The 18,119-nt window shown below is 38.5% G+C and overlaps 1 long non-coding RNA gene across 5 annotated transcripts; it reads right to left on the bottom strand.

Moving 5' to 3' along the window:
* Positions 1–13,950: 13,950 nt before the first annotated feature.
* LOC110908716 lies at positions 13,951–17,707 on the bottom strand. Of its 5 annotated transcripts, XR_004886930.1 has the most exons (5): positions 16,316–17,707; positions 16,133–16,161; positions 15,864–15,947; positions 15,304–15,525; positions 13,951–14,518 (listed from the first exon to the last, which is right to left on the bottom strand). It is a non-coding gene; the product is annotated as an uncharacterized LOC110908716 (long non-coding RNA). The 5 variants fall into 5 exon arrangements; XR_004886928.1 differs by having other exon boundaries at positions 16,133–17,706; XR_004886927.1 differs by having other exon boundaries at positions 13,951–14,572; positions 14,707–15,525; positions 15,864–17,707.
* Positions 17,708–18,119: the final 412 nt, after the last annotated feature.

The raw sequence follows: 18,119 nt of genomic DNA, 5'->3' as shown, positions 1-18,119 counted from the left end.
TTTGTTTTCATCTTAATTCCGCTGCACTCTCATCCATTTTCACCTTAACTACAAACACAAAATACAATCAAAATCAAACTCAGATCCAACAATTGGTATCAGAGCAAGGACAGTCAAATTTGATTTAACAATCATTTTGACGTAAATAGTTCAGCTCATAACAGTTGATACTGATCGTTTGTTCGTTTGTTGAAAAACAGAGCAAGGATTAATCACCATTAAAGTTGATTTCTCAGTGTCTGTAAAACAACAAGAATGACGTCACAATCTCAGGATGATAAAAACAACATCGGCTCTCTTTTTAAACCACCTATGCTAAAAAGAAATGAGTACAACATCTGGCAGAGGAGGATGGGTCACATCCTCGCTCAACAAAGCACAGGTTGTTGGAGGTCTGTCGTCTTTGGTCCCCATGTTCCTACAGTGCCAAGCGCTGAAGATACTAAAAAGTTCGTTCCAAAACTAGTTGAAAACTATACCGAAACCGACTTTCAAAAGATCAAACTAGATGCTAAAGCGTTTAGCATCATAGCTTCAGCGCTGCCCAATGAATTATATGCTGGACTGTTACACTGTAACAGTGCCAAAGAGTTGTGGGACGCGCTTAAGGAACAGTTTGGGGGAACCGAAGAAGTCATAGAAAACAATAGGGAAATCCTGAACCAACAGTATGAAACATTTTGTCATGTTAAAGGTGAATCACTGACGCAACAATTTGAGCGTTTCAGTTGTCTCATCAGTGAACTGAGGCTTGTTAAAACCACTTTTACAAACTCAACTCAAAATAGCAGGTTCCTCAGGTCACTGCCAGAAAAATGGGACACCATAGCTTTTGTCACCCGAAATTCACCTGAGTTCAAGGATCTGACCTTGACCCAACTTCACGGTCGACTCCTGACCTACGAAAGGGAGTTGAACCAGAAAAGGAAGTTACAAGAGTCAGGAAAAACCGTTGATGATTATACATTCGGTAACACTGCTCTTTTGGGTCAAGAAGAATCTGGGAGTAGTGGTAAGGATCAGGGTTATGATCACTTCATTGACATAACTACTGGTGCAAATTTTGACAACCCTGATCCTCACTCTACAAGTTATGCATTCACTGCAAACGAAAACCAGATGTCAGACAATCTAAGCTTTGAACTCAATGATCTACAGCATTTTGACCCCACTGATTTAGAGGAAATGGACATCATGCATCAACTGGCCTTGCTAAGTGTTAGAACTAGCAAATTTTATAAAAGAACAGGGCGAAAATTCCCAGGTTTGCATGGGAATCTAAGGGTTGGGTTGGATAAATCGAAAATCAAGTGCTACAAGTGTAATAGGTTGGGACACTTTGCTAGGGAATGTAGGAGTCAAACTACTGGTCCCATAATCACTCATCCTAGCTCAAATCCTAGACCTCAAAATCAAGGCACTGTGCACTATGCCCAATATGCCCCAGCAGCTCAAGTGAACACTGCTCACTATGCTGCTGCCCATGTGCCAGTGCACTATGTCCAAACCACTGTTCCACAAATCCAATATGTTCAAACCCCTGTCCCTCAGGCACAAGTGCAGCCTGCACCTCAAACCACTGCTCCAGCAGCAGTACAACCAGATCAACAAAGTTTTTTCACTCAAGGGTTTGTTGACTGGAGCAGTATGCCTGAAGACCTAAGTGATGAAAATTTTGCATTCTATGCTTCCAATGTTTCTTCTAATAATGAATTTTGTTTGATGGCATTAGAGTCAATACAGGAGGGGGTTGAAACTGAGGAGGAACAACTGGAAATTGAAACAGTGGATGAGGTGACTGAAGCAGTGGTTACTGCTGTGGCTGGTGAACTACTGTTGGAAGAAACTTAAGGTACCCTGATTGAACCACTGACAGACCCATGGTCCGAAGAAAACAAGGAAGAGAAGAAAGAAGAAAAAGCAGGTGAGAAAGAAGAAGGAGCTGAAGATGAAGAAGATCCTCAATGTGATTGTGCAATGATGGCTGCTGCCAAGGTATCACCTCAAGTTCTTGAAAAACTGTGTTCTGACAATTGCATTATTGCTTTTGCTAACATCAAAGAGATGAATGAAAACCTTCGGGATAAAATCTTATCTGATGAAGTCAAATATGAAAGATCTCTAAAAGAACTTAAAAACAAATTGGCTGAAAAAGACAAAGAGATTAGCAGCATGAAAGAAGAGCAGAGCATAACCAAAACCCAACTCCAAACTTTGGTAGAGAAATACCAGGTTTGCAAAAAGGAGTTAGAATCCACCCAGATCACATGTGAGAGATGGGTGGAATCATGCAAATGGTATGAGGTTATGCTTGAGAAACAGATAAAAAGCAATGTAAAATTTGGGGTTGGTTATAGAAAACATGATGATGAAAACACTGCTTTTGAAAAATCTGTTTCAACCACTGATGTAACCACTGAGTTCATCCCCACAAACAAGAATGGCCAAGAAGTGAAAATCACTGACAAACTTGGTAACAAAATCACACTTGACAGACCATTGGGATCCTCTACTTTTGAGGAGCTTGAAAATCATCAGTTTAAACCAAAATGGTCTGATGAGTGTGATATTCTTGAAAATTTCAAGCCAATGGATTTTACATCAACTGATGGTGTTAAAGCTCCAAAAGCTAAAGTCATACCTCTCAAGGACATCCCAGCAGTGGTTAAAACCTCTGCTGCAAAGGAGTCTGAAAAGAGAAAGAAGAAAGAAAAAATTGATAACTTGTTTTGTGAATTCTGTGAGAAAAGGAATCATCTAACAAAAGACTGTTTCCATTTAAAAGCTTATGATATAAACAGAACAAGTGTCATTGTTCCAGCAGAAAGCTGCATTGTCTGTGGTAAAACAAACCACAAAACTCAAGCATGTGTGTATCTCAAAAACTTTGATGTGAAAAAGAATGAGTACCTTGCTAAAACATCCTTGAGTCCATCATCATCATCATCTGTCAAATTCACCAAGAAACAACCACTGTTTGTACCAGTTCAAACAGCTGTCACAAAACAGCTGAACCAAACATCTGTCAAAAGAGATGTTCAGGTTACTGATGCACCCCCTGCCAATCAGTTCAGAAAAGGCAAGGAAAAACAGTCTTACCAAAGGATTCCACACGTTTATGAGGCCTACAAAAGGCCCTCTAAACCTAAAGTTTATAGGCATCCTTTTGGTTATCAGCAGGTGATTGGTCAAGACCCTCAACAGTGGTTAGAAAGAAACAGCTCTAAAACTGTCCAAACCCCTGACCTAACCACTGTCCATCACTCTGCATTCATACCAGACACTGCTGAATCCCCATCCAAAGCCCTGTTGGCTTTGGAGCCCTTAATGAACTAATCCTTTTACTTCATGTGCAGGGAGCTTCTGCATGCTTTGATAGTCTTTGGTATGTAGATAGTGGAGGCTCCAGGCACATGACAGGACGTAAAGCCCTCCTCAAAGACTTTAAAATCCATGGAGGGGGTGATATATCCTTTGGGAATAATAGTAAAGGGAAAGTTCTAGGGTCTGGTACAGTGCAATCTGGTAATGTAAAATTTGAAAATGTCAATCTAATAGACAATCTAAAATTCAACCTTCTGAGTGTATCACAGATGAGTGACAAAGGGTTTGGGTCATTCTTCACAAAAGATTGTTGTAGGATTGTTGGACCAGAAATGGTCAAAAAGATTGAAGCAATAATCAAATTTGGTCAAACTAAACTTGTTGCTCAAAGAAGTGGCAATGTTTATGTTGTTGATATGTCAAAAGAGTGTCCTAGAGCTGATGCCTGTCTGTTCTCAGCTACCTCTAACAAAGAGACAGAACTTTGGCACAGAAGGCTGGGGCACACAAATCTTAAGACAATCAGTGAAATTTCAAAAAATGGTTTGGTGAGAGGCCTACCACAAAAATTGTATGTTTATGTTGTTGATATGTCAAAAGAGTGTCCTAAAGCTGATGCCTGTCTGTTCTCAGCTACCTCTAACAAAGAGACAGAACTTTGGCACAGAAGGCTGGGGCACACAAATCTTAAGACAATCAGTGAAATTTCAAAAAATGGTTTGGTGAGAGGCCTACCACAAAAATTGTTTTCATGTCCTGAACATTGCATTTCCTGTTTAAAAGGAAAACAGCATAAAAGTTCTTTCAAGTCCATTGAAGAGTCCAAAACAACCCAGTGTTTGCAAATGCTACACATGGATTTGTTTGGCCCAGTTCAAGTCATGAGCCTCAAAAAGAAAAGATATTGTTTGGTTATTGTTGATGACTTTTCTAGGTTTACATGGACTTTCTTTTTGCACTCCAAAGATGAAAGTGCAGGCATTTTGCAAGACTTTGTGACACAGGTTGAAAAGCAATTTGACCTTCCAGTAAAAAGCTTCAGGAGTGACAATGGCAAAGAATTTAAAAATAAGGAGTTGGATGCTTTCTGTGTGAAGAAAGGGATTGTGAGGCAGTACAGCATCCCTAGAACACCAGAGCAAAATGGGGTTGTTGAAAGAAAGAACAAAACTTTGATTGAGGCTGCCAGAACTATGCTTGCAGATTCAGGTTTGCCATTAACTTTCTGGGCAGAGGCAGTAAACACTGCTTGCTATGTCCAGAACAGAGTTTTAATAAACCCCAGGCACAAAAAGACTGCTTATGAAATTCTGTATAAAATCAAACCACTGATCTCATATTTCAAGGTGTTTGGCTGCCCATGCTTTATTTTGAACTTAAAAGATTCTATTTCAAAATTTGCAGACAAAATTGATTGTGGTTATCATCTGGGATACTCAACCACTGCCAAGGCATACAAAGTGTTCAATACACGGACCAAGGCAGTGGAGGAGACTTTGAATGTAAAGTTCAATGAACTTTCATCAATGAAAATCCCAGCAAATCCTGCGAGATCTGTTTGATCTTGAAAAATTTACTTTTGAAAATACTGCTGTCAAGACTAACAGTGAAGGTCCATCAGAGGATACAACACCAGACTATGGGTATGAAATCATCATCCCTCAAAGGTCTGCCACAAAGGGAAAAGCACCAGCTGTTCAAAACAGTTGTCAAGGCTCAACCACTGCTACCTCAACAGTTGTTGACCAAAGTAGCCCATCCACCACTGCTTCCACATCCTCAAACACTGCTGACAAAAGTCCTCAAACAGTGGATAAAAGTCAGCAGTTGTCCACTTCATTACCTCCTATTCCACCACCTTTTGAAGCCACTGCTGGGTCATCAAAGTCACCAGCAGTGGTTAGCTCAGATGATACACATTTGCAGCCTTCACCAACAAATGCCATCATACCATACCAAGGAGATTTAATCTTCTTGAGATCTCATCCACCGGATCAAATCATTGGCAACATCAATGAAGGGGTGCTCACAAGAAGCCAAACCCAAAACATTTGTCTTTTTGCTGGTTTTCTATCACTTCATCAGCCAGTCAAGTACCAAGAGGCACTGAAAGACAACAGCTGGGTAGAAGCCATGCAAGAGGAGCTCCAACAGTTTAAAAGACAACAAGTATGGGAGCTTGTACCACTGCCAGAAGAGGTTAGTCCCATTGGCACAAAGTGGGTCTTCAAGAACAAAACTGATGAAAGGGGCATTGTTGTCAAGAATAAAGCCAGGCTTGTGGTTCAAGGTTACAGACAGGAAGAGGGGATTGATTATGATGAAACATTCGCCCCTGTTGCAAGATTGGAAGCCATTAGACTGTTCCTGGCCTTTGCTGTCAACCACAACATGAAGGTGTTTCAAATGGATATCAAAAGTGTTTTCCTCTATGGTACAATTCAAGAAGAGGTGTATTTATGTCAACCTCCAGGTTTTGAGGATCCATTTTATCCTGATCATGTCTACAGGCTAAACAAAGCCTTGTATGGCCTGAAACAAGCACCAAGGGCCTGGTATGAAACTCTTTCCAACTTCTTACTCTCAAATGGTTTCAAAAGAGGTACCATTGATAAAACACTATTTCTTAAATGGAGAGGGAAGAATTTAATGATTGTCCAAATTTATGTGGATGACATTATTTTTGGAAGCACATGTAACAAAATGTGTGAAGAGTTTAGAGAACTCATGACAGCTGAGTTTGAAATGAGTGCAATGGGTGAGCTGCAATGCTTTCTTGGTCTCCAAGTACAGCAAATGCAAAATGGAACTTTCATTCATCAAAGCAAATATGCTAAAGAACTTTTGACCAAATTTGATATGAATGATTGTAAACCATGCAGCACACCCATGGCAACAAATAAGCTGGTCATGTCTGATGAAAAGGATGAGCTGATTGACCAAACACTCTATAGAAGCATGATTGGGTCTTTATTGTACCTAACTGCATCTAGACCAGACATCATGTTTGCAACATGTGTCTGTGCAAGAAATCAATCAGCTCCCAGAAAATCAAATCTCATTGCTGTAAAAAGGATCTTCAGATACATAAAAGGTGCTCCCACACTTGGTATCTGGTATCCAGCTAATGGGAATATCAAGCTTTCAGGTTTTTCAGACAGTGACTTTGCTGGATGTCACACCACAAGGAAGTCCACTTCAGGAGGGTGCCAGTTTCTAGGTGATTGCTTAGTTTCTTGGCAAAGGAAAAAGCAAGCAGCAGTTTCAACATCCACTGCTGAGGCTGAATACATTGCTGCTGCAAGCTGTACAGCCCAACTCTTGTGGCTTCAAAATCAGTTACTGGATTTTGGTATCACTGCCTTAAAAACACCACTCATGTTGGACAGCCAGGCAGTAGAAAATATCATCAAAAATTCAGTTTCCCATTCTACCACCAAACACATCGACATCAGCCATCACTTTGCGAGGGATTGCTATGAAAAAGGTTTGATTTCTCTGCATCATGTCCCAACTAAAGACCAGCTGGCAGATGTGCTCACAAAAGCACTTGATACAGCCACTTTTGAAAGCTTGGTCTCTAGGATTGGGATGCTGAACATGGAATAACAAGCAACATCTTGTTTTTCTTTGAATAAAAGCAACAAAATGTCTTCAGAAAATTAAAAATCCATCCTTAAAAATAGCTAAAAATGAAATTTTCATTAAAATCCTTAAAAGTCTGCCATAACCACTGATTGTTCAAAAGTCTGCTCTACTTCAAAAGTCTGTCCACTGCTGAAAGTCAACCCCTGTTCTCTCATTCCTTGGATAATCTCTGTTGTTCAAAAGCAGTGTCTTATCCACTGATATGCTATCCACTGATAGTGAAAATCATCCACTGCTTCCTTACTACTGCCTTCATCTCTCACTTTCATCAAAGTACTGTCCTTCACTTTCACCAGGGGTTGTCACGTGGGCAGTACAATGTGCTCAGACCTTTTGTAACGGCTGCCACGTCAGCATTCACTCTCTTCCCTATAAAATCCCCCACTCACCACCAAAACAGGGTTTTACTGTCGAATTGAATTCTTAAAAATTTCTCTTCTCAAAGAAGTTTTTCATCTCATCTTCCACAAAATTCTTCGATCATTCTACTCAAAATGACAAAATCGAAGCCATCTGCAAAACCCACATCCAAATCATCATCGAAAACAGCCTCTCAAAAGGCAATCTCCACTGAAATTCCATATAAATCATCTCACAATCTCCTGGGTCTTCTCACAAAACCAGGTACCACCGATGTCTTCGATTCCATCATTAACATCATGGCAAAATCAAAGTACAAAACTTTGTTCACAGCCGATGCACCAATCTATTTGGCGACCCAAAGGGAGTTCTGGAAGAATGCAACCCTTGAAAAACAAGGAGACACTGCAACCACCATACACTCTTCTATAAAGGGTAAAAAGGTCCAAATCACGCCACAATCCATTTCAGAGGTCTTTCAACTCGATGATCAGAAAGGTAAAATTTCTTTCACTAAAAACGAGTTACAAACTGACTTCATTGAAAGAGGGTATGAAGCCACAATGATGACGAAACTTACCTTACAAAAAGGTTATTTTCCATCTGCAACCAGGTTTCTATTTCATACCCTCCTACTATGTGTTTCAAACAAAACCACTTCTTTCAATGAAATCCCTTTAAAGATTCAAAATCTGGGGTATGCAATTCTTCAAGAAGAAAATTTTAACTACTCTCTGGAAATTTTTAAAGATTTGGTTAATAATGTTGAAACAAAGTCATTCTTACTGTTTCCAAGGTTTCTAAGTTACTATTTTGAAAAGAAATTCAGTAAGGATGATTTAGCTGTAATAAATCAAGGTGAGATTACTCAAATAAACAGCCTAGCACCTTGCAAAACACAAGCAGAGGTGCCTGAGCAGAATTTAGCAGCTACCACTGCTCCTCAGGTATCTGCTGCTGAGCCCACTGCCCTAGGTGATCAAAGCAGCAGACCAACTGTTTTGAAACCCACACCTACAAATCCCAAAAAGCCAAACAAAAAGAAAAATCAAAAACCCCCCAAACCAATCAAAACGGCAACTCTGGAGGATGAGATACCAGAGCTACTGCCTGTGACAACACAAATGTCACAAGAAACCACTGCTGCTACTTCCTCACAGCAGTTGGTACAAATATCTCAACCCATAACCATAACTCCTCCTGCTTCTTCACAAAAAGAACAGGTTGTACACAAAGGGCCACCACATTATGATGCTCTGGATACACTCGTTTCCATCATCCACAACTCAATGCCCGGGGCAGATCCTCTTTCTACACCCATCATCACATCCACAATTCCATAAAAAACACAACTTTTGTTGGATGCAATCGATTTGAACCAGGCTTGATGTATCATTCCTTGCTAACCCACCAACACAACCTGAGGAGGTTACACCCCTTGAGTTACAAGTAACTCTTGGTGGTAATCCAAGTGAAGCAGCCACTACAACTCTTGAACCCACTGGTTTACAGTTGGGCAGTGGTTACATCAATAAGACTTCCTTGGAGGCAATTCCTTTTATAGCACCTCTGCCAACCACCAGTGGATTTATTTATCCTACTGGCAACATCAAAAGGTTGTCAAGTGTTGAAGGGAGAAGACCCCAGTACCAAGAAAAAGGGGCATCAGTGGTTAAAGTTTGGAGTAAACTCCCTACCTCTACCACTGATAAAACCACTGCTAGTGGGAAATCAGATGATCCCATTCATTTGGGTGATGGTTTAAAGTACCAGAAATTGACGGCTCGGGTTGAAAAACTTGATAACTCTGTTGCAGAACTCAAAGATATGCTACAACAGTTGTTACAAGTACAAAAGGTACAATCCACTGCTGTTCCACCTCAAGCACCTGCTCCACCACCGGCATCTACTACAAATGAGCTCTGGAATCTATTTCAACCTTTTCTCCATCATCAAGCACAACTAGCAGATCAGCAACATGAAAAACATGTTCAACAGCTGAGAAATGCAATGGAGTCAAGGTTCAAGAACACTCAGGCTGATCTAAAGGCTCTCAAGACTCAGATCCTGCACACCACTGGCACTGCTCCTCCACCAGTTTTCTTCATTGATCAACTTCCCGAAGATAATGCCAAAAAGGGGGAGAAAATTCAGGAATGGAGAAGGAAGGGAATAGAGGATGGTCTCTACATTGCACCAGAAAATTCAAATATGACCAAACAGATCCCTCTGCCAGATGGAAGCAAGAAAATTGATGTGACCACAAATGCACTGGCAGAAGCAGTTGCAAGTGTAAAAAGGGATAGAGAGGCCAAAAGGAAAGCCAGGGTGGATTATCCGGACCAGGGTACTTCAGGGTCAAAAGATGATGAAAATCTTGTTGATGAAAAGAAGAAGCCTACAAGAAGAGTAAGGCTACCCAAATCGATTCCAATCAGACGTTCAAAGTCTGCTACAAAACCACCATCTAAAACAGCTGTTGCAACTCCTGTTGTATCCACTATTGTTGGTACTTCAGTGGTTTCAACATCTGCTCCCAGTTCAACACACACTACATCCACTGCCTTACCACCATCACCACCAAAAACAAATTCACCTCCTGCCAAAAGGCAGAAGACAGCAGTTGTTACAACATCTGCTGTAAAGACAACAGTGGTTGGAACACCAGTTGTTTCAACAACTGTTAGTCTATCACAAATCACTACCACTACATCTACCACCACTGTTCCATCCACAACATCATCAGCCCCTCCTCAAATAAAGAGGAGAAGGCTAATTCTCAAAGATGATGTCACTTCACCATCTCAACCATCTTCAAAATCTTTAGCTCTTGTCACAAAACCAAATCCAGTTGCTCTCTCTTCGTTTCAAAAGCACAAGCCCTTACCCCCTGCAGGTGTTCAATTTCCTCTTGAACTAGAAGCTGTCAGAGAAGAAATAAAATCTTTTTATTATGAGGATGACCCTGCCAAAAGAAGGTTGCCATCAATAAAAGGATATCCCTTGCCTAAAAATGTTGATGAATATTTGAAGATCAAGGCCAAGCAAGCAGAGGATATCTCAAAGAGAAACACACAAGGGAAATCTGACAAAGAAATTTCTAGAAACTATCAATATCTGCTCACACAAGTCAGCTCCCTTGAACGATTTGCAAAAAATGTCAGTCAACAAATTTCAGAAAGAGCAGCTGAAAATTTGAAGAAAGACTACATTGAAAGCATTATGGCTCACAAGAGGTACAAAGGAGAGAGATACATGTACAAAGAGTGGACTGTTCCTGAGCTTGAAAATGAAGCAGCAAGAATTCAAGACATGATAAAAAGGAAAGTCACTCACACTTCTCCTGACTGGGCAAAGTTTAGAAAGAATGTACCTGACAAACAGGTAGAACTGAAGAGAATGAGAGAAGAACTGGTTGCTGCTGAATATGGAAACAAAAGACAAGTTGCTAGATAGAAAGAAGATGTGGTCAGGACAACCTACAAAAGGTTGGAGGAATTAAGAAAGAAAGATCCAAAAGTTTCTCAAAAGCCTGACTATCCTGAAGCAGAGGTTTCAAAAAGACCATCAAAGCTGCAAAACAGGAGAACCACTGCTCCAACTGGTGCAGCCATCTACAAAAGAAGGACACACAAACAGTTGGGAGCTGAAACAGTTCAAGAAATTCTTACTAGAAAAGCCATTGTAAAATCAGGTGCATTGGTAATGTTGAAAGAAGAATTTGAACTAGAAAAATCTGCACTTACTGCTCAGCCAGTTATGAATAGGCCAGCCTCACCAAATACTTCTGCTAATAAACATCTCCCAAGAAACCCACCAGGCTCAAAAATACAAAAGTGGGAAACTGACAAACAGACCTGCGTATTGACCTTGCTCAGGTCTGGTGGAGAAGTGGAGAAAATATCAAGGGAACAAGCTCTTGGCCTGAGTCTTGAAGATTTGCAGGATCTCCTTGATCTTCCACTTAGCAGGGATGATGAAGACACAAATGCCCTTAACTTTGAACTACAGTTTAAAGGTCAAATAAGGGAACTGTTGATGAGGCAATAAATGTCCACAATAATGAAGAGTTTTGGCATTATCTGTTCCAGGGGGAGATTGTTGGGATTGAACCCTATCAGAGGAACAGATAATTAAAGCCAAAACTGGATCAGAGCAGTGGATCCTAAATAAGCAGATGTTTTCATACAAATCTCTCCCCTTGAAAGTGATTTCAACAACTGCTGACCTCCTATCTGCTGATCTTGCTAAATGCTGACCTACAACTGCTGCTCAAGTAAAGACCTGATGAAAGACTAAAGCCCTGCTGATTCAATCTACTGCCTTGAGTCAAGCTCTGCTGATCCGGACAAGTACTGCTGGGTTCACAGCAGTAGAAGGTTGCAGCAGCTGATCAATAGTCTGTTTTGTAATGTAATGTAGTAGCAGTAGTTAACACAGCAGTGTTTGAATAGATCAGAGGTTAGAGTTTGTTAGGAGGGTAGATGTCACTTTCATGGTGACGTCAGCTAAGATGCTCAGTAGTTTGCAAGTGCCTATAAATAGTTCAGTACTTTGTACTGTTCTATTAGCTCTTCTGCACAATCGTCTTCTTTGCACGAACAAACAACTGAGCTCTGGCTGAGAGGGAGTTTGCATTCATTCATCAATCATTGTAATCGTTATTGAAATAAATTCAATCTTCTGATTCACTGTGTAAAGATGTTTGATCAAAGTATTACTCTCGTATGATTGTATGCAAAGTTTGTTTTCATCTTAATTCCGCTGCACTCTCATCCATTTTCACCTTAACTACAAACACAAAATACAATCAAAATCAAACTCAGATCCAACATGTTTTACGAATGAAAATTATAAAAAAGAATCAATACTGGTATCGATGTTGTTCACTCGGCGTTGGTTTCGCTTGATTTGTTATAGGCGCCGGGTTAGCATACGACACTAAAAAGATTTTTAATATATCGTAGTCAATAAAACTTATATCAGAGTGTTAAGAAATTAAAAAAAAAAAAACAAACAACTGTGTGTTTAGTTTTTTTAACTATAAAAATGCCGGTTCCGGTACTGATTTGTTCGATCAGTATCGGTTCATTTCAGTAAAAAGTTATCTGTATTACAATATAAAAAATATTTACAATGGTTTAATTAAACAAGTTGTCTCATGTAACCAAAAATAAACAAAAAATATCTTGATAAAAATTTTACATCACTCAAAAGCCATATTACGTTTTTAATTTATACACCATCGTCCTTGTAATTTTTCATGATTTTGTCCCTAATGGTTTTGCTTGAGAAGCTAGAACACCATGGAATATGAAGAAGTAGGCTTGTAAACGAGCCGAGTCGAACGCAGGGTTGTGCGTACTCATTCATTTAGCATTGAACTTGTTCACAAACACTAACCGAAGGAAATTTCATGTCCGTGTTCATTCATTAATGAAATGAATTTGTTTATGTCTGTTTATTAATTTTCTAAACAAACACAAAGGAACACAAATGAACACTAAACGAACACCAACAAACATAAAGAAAAACATGCTAGTTTAAAAATTAAAAACAACATTGTTAATCCCAAATGTTAGACGCAACTATCCAAAAGATAAATAAAGTTTAAGTAATTAGACACAACATTTATCTCTGTTTTACTATACTAGTGGGATTGCCCGTATGCAGAGACAGATATATAGCCAAAAGGGGGTTTCCAGGAACCTGTTCGGTTTGTATTTTATAGTGTTAAGTAGGGGTCGGTTTGGGTCGGTTTTGGCCTAAAACCATAACCACAACCGCTATGTCGGTTAATGGATAACTATAATCATAACCAATCGGTTATGGTTAATCGGTCTTGATGGTTATAGCGAGTCGGTTATGGGTGGTTAACCGTGTATTTAGCCTAGCTTAAAATATGATATTTTTTTAACATGGAATAAATTTTTATTACATGTTTGTATATGTTAGTATATTACATAGTATTAAAAAAATATATAATCTATAATATTAACACTGAATATTCAAATAAATTGATGTGATACATTTCATAAATTCAAATAAACATTCAACCAAAACCGCAAAACGATATAAAATAACCCAAATACTAAAAATCTTTAATCAAAAACACCAAATATTAAAAAAAAAACTGGTGAAAAGTCCTAAATCCTACAAAGATTTATTACATGTTGGTTCGGTTCGGTTATGGTGGGTATGGAAATATTGATAACCATAACCGACCCGCTATATTCGGTTTTCAAAAAAACCATTAACCGACGCACCGATTTTTTATTTGGTTAGGTTTTATCAGTTAATTCGGTTTTTTGCACACCCCTAGTGTTAAGTTAAACATAAAAGACTGAAGGAACCCTGTAATAATTTATAGGGAACCTGTAACCAAAACTGACTACTGTTGTACTGGTAAATTGCAATTCATTTGTGGTACATATCCCGAGTTCGAGTCTGGTCAGTCGCATTGCCTTTTATTCTTTTATTATATAACTAGATTTATACACTGCGCGCGTTGCGGCACACAAAACCGAATAGTTCTTGGTGTGATAACATGTACATAAACTCACAACTCATAAAGCTCATAACGCAATTGCGCAGCATGCGAAACCGAATAGTTCTTGGTGTGATAACATGTACGTAAACTCATAACGCAATTGCGCTAAACCGAATCATTACATTACAACTCATAACCTAAATTATTTTTTAACTAACATTGGACTCGGGTTTCTATCATAATCATTGCATCTTTGCAATCATATTAACAAACTACCTTCCTAATTGTGATTAATCTTTTACTTGTGATTCATCTTCTGTAAACCCACCTCTTTGCAATCATATTGACAAACTACCTTTTTCCTACTTGTGAATAATCTTCTATAAACCCCCTGTAGCTATCTCCAGTTCACTGTAGCTATCTCCAATCCACTGCAGCTGAAAAGTCGCTCTTCAAATCTTTAGTTCATCTAAATCAAGGCAGCTATAATAACAAAAGTCTTTGAGTTTTCTTGTTGCTGTAGGAGCGGTTTGAAAAGCACTCGAATGTGGTGCAGTTTGAGTGGGGCGAAGAGAACGTTGACATGGCCCTTGCGAGCCAATGCCATGGTAAGTTCCTCTTGGGACTCCCAACTCGTCCCCAAACATAAAACGTTCTAGTCAATGCCTTCAATTAACCCACAAACATGATAACCACCTGCGAATATTCTCTAGCTTAACATTCTTTGGTACACCAGCAATAAACTTAACCCTAAAGTAACATTCAAAAACCACTTAGAAAATAGACAGGAACAAATTTAATATTTAAAATGAAGAGAAGTTTTTTCTTTATTTTCTTCTTTTATCATAAAAAATATAATAACAAACGAAAAGCTTAAAACAAACCTGAGCTTTTACAGGTCTATAATCTCCAGCTTTACAAACATAAATCACGTTATCAATTGAACACGTTGCAAATGAGACATTGTTGTGCCAATCAACATCAAGAGCAGGTTCCACAATGATGACATTGTTAAAATCATATGTTACTAATTAATATAAAAGAAGTGGAAAACCCATTTATAAATTACTATATTTAATATGGAATGAAATTTATATTGTTGCTTCCATTCTCCAGTTTCGCTACTCAAAATATAATCTTCTTTCTTCTTCCATTTCCAAGAGAATATAGCCCTTATGTTTTGTTAATGTACTAACCAACTCAATCTAGAAAATATACAATTGGTTAAAAAAATAGCGTGACCCTTCTCATTGCTACCTCAGCAAAATGTTCTTTTTATATATTTTAAATTTAGGAAGGGTAGACACAAATTGACCCGTTGTCTAGTTTGAATTGAAAAAAATTAACCATTGTCAATTTGAGTTGATCCAAATGCTCCCATATTCACATTTTCCTTTTTGCCCAAATTAGCCGGTTTAGGTACTCTCACTTAATTCATTTTTATTTTGCTTTTTCAACTTTTAAAAAATAGAGTATTATACCTGATGTTATTAACATTTGACTGTGTCCAGCAACTGGTATCCCGTTCCCCTCTCCCTCAACTTCATCTTTTCCATAATGTAGCTCTTTGCTCATCGTTGATGCCAGTTTTAGTCAAACTTGATTTAAGTGAAGTATCAGATATTTTTCCTCAGAAACTACACCTCCAAAGAAGCAAATGGAAGACTTGTCTCAAAACTTCTATTCTTTTGGCTTTGTCCTTGCTGCAATAGTATATTTTTCATACAAATCAACCAAAAGGTTAGCACTTGATTCACAGTCGCCACACAATTTCAACTCGAATACTTGCACTTGTGGTGTAATTTTTAGTTTTTCTTAATCTTTGAAAAGGACAAACTCAATTCATATAAAACAATTTCAACTCGAATACTTGCAGATGTTGTGTAATTTTTAGTCTTTCTTAATCTTTGAAAAGGGCAAACTCAATTCATACTGACAAGACAACTACACTACAAACTCTAAATAAGCCAAAAACAAATTTGTAGAACACAAAAACCAAACATAACAACCCTTCAAATACTAAGGACCACAAAATCTATACCTTACACAAAGCAAAAAAGCAAAGTAGACCATCAAGTTACCGAATCAACACTGAGAGCAAACCCAGCAACATCAACACAGAAACCTGAAAATAAGAAATACAAATATCATTAGACATTAACAGATGAAAAAATACTCTTATCTTAAAAAAATAAATATAACCAACAACTTGATATCCAAAAATGAACTAATGCAGTAAGCAAAACAAAAAATGATAACAATTCTTAAAACAAACTAAAAATGGAGAAAACAAATTAAGAGCACACTTACCTTCAACATGTCCTACAGTAGAACAAAACCTGTAAAAAACCCTAAAACCTTAGCCAAAAACAAATTTAACAACATACCAAAGGAAAACCGAAATCCTGACCAAGAATACTAAATGAACTACCTCAATTTCAAATTAAAACAACCACGAAAATACATGGAACAGAATGAGAGACTAATGCATACCTTGATAAACCAAACACCATTCACGGTCTCATGTAACAAAGGTTCTCAGAAGTTTCTGGACAGACAATCGCGGAATCAATACGACAACATGCAATAGAATCGAAGCTTACCTGAGTTTGGTTGGAACTTTACCAGAAGACATCGCGGAATCCTAATTTTTATCTCCATCACACTTCTCAACAAAAGAAACACCATCGGCTGCGTGTTGGAGAAGGAGGAGGAAGCAGCGGCAGTGTAAGGAGGAGACGACGTCATTGGTTCAATTTCAAACTGCCATCGCCAGAATGAAGTCTCTATTCATTAAGTGATGCAGCCTTAACTTATACCTGAGGTCGCCATCCACCGTCACCTGAACCCTGGTTTGCTTGCGGCCAGAATACTCATCGGACCCCTTTTATTCATCTTTTGGAACTATCGCCGTCAACATTCTTAGGGTTCCGAGAAAAACCCTATACTCGTCGCTGGAGTGCCTCATGCCGTCATCTTCTTCAGCCTGAGGAATCGCCCCAGCCGTTTCCTTTCCTCTCCGTCCACACCACAGACACACCGTCTTTCCGTCACATGATTCCGCCACCATGATAGTCTGACGTTGGATGCTTTTGTAAAAGCTGGCTCTTGTTTTTTATTACAGAGGAACAGAGGAGAGAAAGGGGGTTTAGGTTTTTATCAGTTGGCAAAATCACCCAGTAATAGGCAAACACCCAAGATAGACATTGTTCAAAACGTTTGGTTTTTAATATGTATATATAATTTCAGTGTAATGAACATAAATGATGGTATCATAGTACGGGTTTGAGCTATTTTAATTATGGGTTTGTCGAAAAGTTTCAATTTTAAGTTGTGTTTTTCTTATTCAACCTTGATTCATACAAATCCTTCTCATCCACGCCTCGAAACACCATTACTTTTTTTGTTTGTTTTCTAAAACTGTAGAATGGCAAGACCTACCTTTTAGTGATTTTTGCTTTTAGGGAAGAGGACACTTTGGGAACTTTGCATGATTAGATTTTCACAAGCAGGAATATTTTTCTTGATAGGGACAATAGAATTCATCTTCATCAGACTGGATGTTCTAGTGTTGTGTTTGAGATACCGGACTCATTAATGGGCTAAAAGATTTGTTGGCAAATGAAATGGTGTAAATAAGTCAAGTCCGAGCTTGACTAGGCTCGAGTCCGTCTAACATACAAGTGTTTGAGCTCTATTTCTAAAGCTTGAGCATGGCTTATGAGCAATTTTACAAAGTGATGCTCGTTTAGGCTGGAACGATTCTTGCATTTGCTACATTAAAAGGGAGTTCTTACAACAAGTTTCAATATGTAATGCAACGTTTTTAAAAGATGAAATCTCGTAGGGAACAAGTGTAGGTATGTTTTTTATTCGTAAAGACCATCTTATTTGTGTTACGTGTTTTTAAATTTATCATGACAATGTTTATTTTATTATTGTATCTTATTTTTTATTATGTGAAGAACCTTACCCTACCCAAACCGACCCAAATTTCTTTATGTTCAGACGTATGAAATTGGAACATTTAAAAAAGTGAATCCCTTGGAAAAAATTCCTGGATCCGCCACTGCCCATATGCTGCAACGAGTACTTATGTTTTTTAGCGCACGTTGCGTAAACGGTAGTATTAACCAACTCTATATTGGTATCCATGTTAAAGTTTCTACATTGATTTTTCCTAACGTTTCGTGCCATAGCCTCTTTCTTTGAGTTTGTTTATTTTGTTCTCATACTAAGTTTTAGATCAAATAGAAAGACATGTATATAAACCAGCTATATTATGGTTTCTTAATCA

The sequence above is a fragment of the Helianthus annuus genome, chromosome 17 (genome assembly GCF_002127325.2).
Source record: "Helianthus annuus cultivar XRQ/B chromosome 17, HanXRQr2.0-SUNRISE, whole genome shotgun sequence".
NCBI lineage: Eukaryota > Viridiplantae > Streptophyta > Magnoliopsida > Asterales > Asteraceae > Helianthus > Helianthus annuus.
This window is presented reverse-complemented; position numbering and strand designations above follow the sequence as displayed.